This window comes from Eucyclogobius newberryi, unplaced genomic scaffold (assembly GCF_026437365.1).
Source record: "Eucyclogobius newberryi isolate DKJ021-1_F unplaced genomic scaffold, fEucNew1.0.hap1 SCAF_3, whole genome shotgun sequence".
In the NCBI taxonomy this organism is placed as follows: Eukaryota; Metazoa; Chordata; class Actinopteri; order Gobiiformes; family Gobiidae; genus Eucyclogobius; species Eucyclogobius newberryi.
In genome coordinates, this window is record NW_027315945.1 from 34401926 (window position 1) to 34408376 (window position 6451).

A 6451-nucleotide genomic window follows, 5' to 3' on the forward strand; every position below is an offset into this window, starting at 1 on the left:
AGGGCGTCTGCTGCAGCGCCACGGAACCCGGGGGCCACTTCTGGAGCTGCAGCAGGGCGAGGTGAAAGTACACGTGTGACTGGCATGAGGTACTCGAGTACGAGTCAAGACACTGAGCCATGAGATACTCGAGTACAAGGCAAGACACTGAAATACTCAAGTACAAGTCAAAACACTGAAATACTCAAGTACAGGTCAAGACACTGAAATACTCAAGTACAGGTCAAGACACTGAAATACTCAAGTACAGGTCAAGACACTGAAATACTCAAGTACAGGTCAAGACACTGAAATACTCAAGTACAAGTCAAGACACTGACCCATAAAATACTCATGACTTAAGACATAACTTATCAAATACATAATGCGATTGATTAGGACAAACACATTTTTTTTTACATTTCCAAATAATATAAACCATGAAATGAGTTAATAAACACAATTATATCTGAAGGAAAACATGAAAGAAACAGAAATGTTGAATCATCATGAAAATTATCAACGTAATCGACCAAAACATTAAAGCTGCAACAATTATGACCAATCAACTGTCAAAGATAGTAATACTTTGATGACTATATATATATATATATATATAAAACTACCATTTATAACAAAAACTGTGGCAACAATAACAACATTCTGATTGGTCCAAAGTGTATTTATTACTCAAGAGGAGGAAGTACAGTTTCTCCAGTCACACGAGTGAATGTCAGTGAATAATGAGACAGAATAACAATGAAGGAAGAGCGGTCAGCGACTGTCTGGACACTGGTCAGAACGCCCATTACGAGCGAGGGAAAACCCAAACGAGAGGAGCAAAGAGGTGTCCAGACCTTGAAGGATTCGTCATGCTCTCAGTTCCACGGAGCATTCGGGGCCCGAGGATGAGGGGAGTTTACGAGGTGGAAAAGCTGAGACGCAGAAGAGCGGCAATCGCACGAGTGTGTCTGCACGCTCCACTGCAATGTGCATGATCCAAACAAACAAACAAACAAACCTGTGCAATTCTGATTTATAGATATGTAAGAATGGGCTAGTGGCTTTAGATTGAAACGCCCCTCTTACATGGCAGAGATTTGTTTTATTTAAGTTATATTTTTGTCTCATTGAAGTTATTTAGTCCAAATTAAAAGTACTTTTCTAATGTGGGCCGTTACCTGCTTGTTTCCATGGAGATAATCAGCGGTATCATCCAAGTCTCAAGAAAAACTCAAAGTCCAAGTCAAGTCCAAGTCAAGTCCAAGTCAAGTCCAAGTCCAAGTCAAGTCCAAGTTAAGTCCAAGTCAAGTCCAAGTCAAGTCCAAGTCAAGTCCAAGTCAAGTCCAAGTCCAAGTCAAGTCCAAGTTAAGTCCAAGTCAAGTCCAAGTTAAGTCCAAGTCAAGTCCAAGTTAAGTCCAAGTCAAGTCCAAGTCCTCTGATTTGAGTTTATGATTTGAGTTATTTCACCAAATGACCAGATGCAGTTCGGGTTTTTGTAAATGGTTCTGCTTTAGAAAAAAGTGCTGGAATAAGTTAATAAAGGAGTGAGAATGACATGTTCCAGTTTGTTTATGTAAAACTAAACAATAAAAAGAGAAGACTGTTCTAGAAAACAAACAAATGACATTTTTTGAGGAGAAACAGCAAGTCGCCTCAAGTCACAGGGTCCGAGTCCAAGTCCAGTCTAAAGTTATAGTCCATTTTACCAGGTCAAGTCAAAATAGTGACTCTGCAGAGACATGAAGACCCTCCATCAAAAAAGTTTTTATATTGACTTTGATATTTACTTATTTAGCTTTTTTTAAAATGTTTTATATTTATTTATTTTATTTATTTTATTTATTTTATTTATTTTATTTATTTTATTTATTTTATTTATTTTATTTATTTTATTTATTTTATTTATTTTATTTATTTTTTATGCATTTAAGGAATAGGGGACCAGTGCACATTAATTAACATTTTAAATAAAAATAAATACAAAAAGACAAGTAAATACAGTTTTTTCCCTAATATATTATATTCCCTATGTATTTGATTGTGTCCAAATATATATTGAACTCTGTATAATCCTGTTATTCACAGACAAAGCACAGTTACAGTTACATTGCATTTCCTGGTACGACTCTGTAAAACGCTGACTCATGCTTCACTCGTCTCATTTATGATTTTGAATTCATCTCGTCCAACCAGATGTTTTCTTTGTTTAAAGCCGGATGTTTATGTTTAGTTGCAGCTCTATATGTTTTCACTTCCCTCTCATCTCGCACTTTCACTCATTCTCATTTCACCTCCGTGTCTCCCTGACGACCGGCGCGAGGCCCTGACGACCGCTCTCGATATGATTGCCAAACTCGACAGGTGAGTGCGCCGGATTCGCCCGCGATTCAGACCAGTCGCTGTTTTATTAATCGATAATATAAAGTTAATTTACATTCTCACTAAATAATCGAACAGTGGTGGTTTTCCATGCTGTGGGCCGCGTACAGTGGTTTCAGTGTAACTTGTGAAAGTGAGAAAATGCTGAGTAAAAGTTCTCACGACTAACACTGATTTATGCAGCAGAGTTAAAAATAACACGAGCACTAAAATTAAAGTTGCGTAGTATAAACATGTGTCCACGTATTAGAAGTGCTGATCTAATTTAAAGAACCAAATAAATGATTTAAATGTGATGTATATTGGGGTTTTTGTCTGTGGGTTTTTTCCGTCAACTCTCAAGTGCATTTACATGTTTAATATGAATATGTACTATTATTATTTCTTTATTTTCTGATGCCACGCCCTTATTTCTACTTATGTTCCACCTGGTTCAGCTCGTTATGTGTGTGTGGTTTTTTTGCATTCTTTAGTGGGTTTTTATTTATTTATTTATTTTCTGTTGTGTTAAGTTGTTGTTTTGTTTTTATTGATCTAAATTCTAATAAAAATAAAATAGCTAAAAACCCACGCATCGGGTCAAATCCTCCAGCAAAGTGTTCCTGACCAAGCTCAAGATCTACAGCCAATAATAATATAATAATATGTAACTTTCCTTAACCTTAAACATGTTAAAGCTGAAGGGCCTCATTTTCAAACTGTGAAATAAGGAAGTGTGTATTCAACCCTTTATAAGGAAGTGGGTATTTAACCCTTTATAAGGAAGTGTGTATTTGAACCCTTTATAAGGAAGTGTGTATTTAAACCCTTTATAGGGAAGTGGGTTTTTAAACCCTTTATAAGGAAGTGTGTATTTAAACCCTTTATAAGGAAGTGGGTATTTAAACCCTTTATAAGGAAGTGGGTTTTTAAACCCTTTAGAAGGAAGTGTGTATATAAACCCTTTATAAGAAAGTGGGTTTTTAAACCCTTTATAAGGAAGTGGGTTTTTAAACCCTTTATAAGGAAGTGGGTATTTAAACCCTTTATAAGGAAGTGGGTTTTTAAACCCTTTATAAGGAAGTGTGTATTTAAACCCTTTATAAGGAAGTGGGTATTTAAACCCTTTATAAGGAAGTGGGTTTTTAAACCCTTTATAAGGAAGTGGGTATTTAAACCCTTTATAAGGAAGTGGGTTTTTAAACCCTTTATAAGGAAGTGTGTATTTAAACCCTTTATAAGGAAGTGTAGGAAGTGTGTATTTAAACCCTTTATAAGGAAGTGGGTTTTTAAACCCTTTATAAGGAAGTGGGTATTTAAACCCTTTATAAGGAAGTGTGTATTTGAACCCTTTATAAGGAAGTGTGTATTTAAACCTGTATAAGGAAGTGAGTATTTAAACCTGTATAAGGAAGTGGGTATTCAAACCCTTCATAAGGAAGTGGGTATTCAAATCCTTTATAAGGAAGTGGGTATCTAAACCTTTATAAGGAAGTGGGTATCTAAACCTTTATAAGGAAGTGGGTATTTAAACCTTTATAAGGAAGTGGGTATCTAAACCTTTATAAGGAAGTGGGTATTTAAACCTTTATAAGGAAGTGGGTATCTAAACCTTTATAAGGAAGTGGGTATTCAAACCTTTATAAGGAAGTTGGTATCTAAACCTTTATAAGGAAGTGGGTATTCAAACCTTTATAAGGAAGTGGGTATCTAAACCTTTATAAGGAAGTGGGTATTTAAACCTTTATAAGGAAGTGGGTATCTAAACCTTTATAAGGAAGTGGGTATCTAAACCTTTATAAGGAAGTGGGTATTTAAACCTTTATAAGGAAGTGGGTATCTAAACCTTTATAAGGAAGTGGGTATCTAAACCTTTATAAGGAAGTGTGTATTTAAACCCTTTATAAGGAAGTGGGTATCTAAACCTTTATAAGAAAGTGGGTATTTAAACCTTTATAAGGAAGTGGGTATCTAAACCTTTATAAGGAAGTGGGTATCTAAACCTTTATAAGGAAGTGGGTATTTAAACCTTTATAAGAAAGTGGGTATCCAAACCTTTATAAGAAAGTGGGTATTTAAACCTTTATAAGGAAGTGGGTATCTAAACCTTTATAAGGAAGTGGGTTTTTAAACCCTTTATAAGGAAGTGGGTTTTTAAACCCTTTATAAGGAAGTGGGTATTTAAACCCTTTATAAGGAAGTGGGTTTTTAAACCCTTTATAAGGAAGTGTGTATTTAAACCCTTTATAAGGAAGTGTGTATTTAAACCCTTTATAAGGAAGTGGGTATTTAAACCCTTTATAAGGAAGTGGGTTTTTAAACCCTTTATAAGGAAGTGGGTATTTAAACCCTTTATAAGGAAGTGGGTTTTTAAACCCTTTATAAGGAAGTGTGTATTTAAACCTTTATAAGGAAGTGGGTATCTAAACCTTTATAAGGAAGTGGGTATCTAAACCTTTATAAGGAAGTGGGTATTTAAACCTTTATAAGGAAGTGGGTATCTAAACCTTTATAAGGAAGTGGGTATCTAAACCTTTATAAGGAAGTGGGTATTTAAACCCTTTATAAGGAAGTGGGTTTTTAAACCCTTTATAAGGAAGTGTGTATTTAAACCCTTTATAAGGAAGTGTGTATTTAAACCCTTTATAAGGAAGTGGGTTTTTAAACCCTTTATAAGGAAGTGGGTATTTAAACCCTTTATAAGGAAGTGTGTATTTGAACCCTTTATAAGGAAGTGGGTATTTAAACCTGTATAAGGAAGTGAGTATTTAAACCTGTATAAGGAAGTGGGTATTCAAACCCTTCATAAGGAAGTGGGTATTCAAATCCTTTATAAGGAAGTGGGTATCTAAACCTTTATAAGGAAGTGGGTATCTAAACCTTTATAAGGAAGTGGGTATTCAAACCTTTATAAGGAAGTGGGTATCTAAACCTTTATAAGAAAGTGGGTATTTAAACCTTTATAAGGAAGTGGGTATATTAACCTTTATAAGGAAGTGGGTATCTAAACCTTTATAAGGAAGTGGGTATTTAAACCTTTATAAGGAAGTGGGTATCCAAACCTTTATAAGGAAGTGGGTATCTAAACCTTTATAAGGAAGTGGGTATTTAAACCTTTATAAGGAAGTGGGTATCCAAACCTTTATAAGAAAGTGGGTATTTAAACCTTTATAAGGAAGTGGGTATCTAAACCTTTATAAGGAAGTGGGTATCTAAACCTTTATAAGAAAGTGGGTATTTAAACCTTTATAGGGAAGTGGGTATCTAAACCTTTATAAGGAAGTGGGTATTTAAACCTTTATAAGGAAGTGGGTATTTAAACCTTTATAAGGAAGTGGGTATCTAAACCTTTATAAGGAAGTGGGTATTTAAACCTTTATAAGGAAGTGGGTATTCAAACCTTTATAAGGAAGTGGGTATCTAAACCTTTATAAGGAAGTGGGTATTCAAACCTTTATAAGGAAGTGGGTATCTAAACCTTTATAAGAAAGTGGGTATCTAAACCTTTATAAGAAAGTGGGTATTTAAACCTTTATAAGGAAGTGGGTATCTTAACCTTTATAAGGAAGTGGGTATCTAAACCTTTATAAGGAAGTGGGTATTCAAACCTTTATAAGGAAGTGGGTATCTAAACCTTTATAAGGAAGTGGGTATTCAAACCTTTATAAGGAAGTGGGTATCTAAACCTTTATAAGAAAGTGGGTATCTAAACCTTTATAAGAAAGTGGGTATTTAAACCTTTATAAGGAAGTGGGTATCTTAACCTTTATAAGGAAGTGGGTATCTAAACCTTTATAAGGAAGTGGGTATTTAAACCTTTATAAGGAAGTGGGTATCTAAACCTTTATAAGGAAGTGGGTATTTAAACCTTTATAAGGAAGTGGGTATTTATAAATAAATAAATAAGGATCGTTGCCATTGCAACTGGCAATTTAACTAATAATTTGACTATTCTTTTAACATAAATAATCATTATAACATTTACTTCATTGAAGTAGAGTGCAGATACAACTAATGAAACTAAATAAAACAAAAATATGCACTGCTAAAAAGAGTCTAAATTTAACATTTGTTGGATTAACTAATGTGTTGTTTGTTTGTTTGTTTGTTT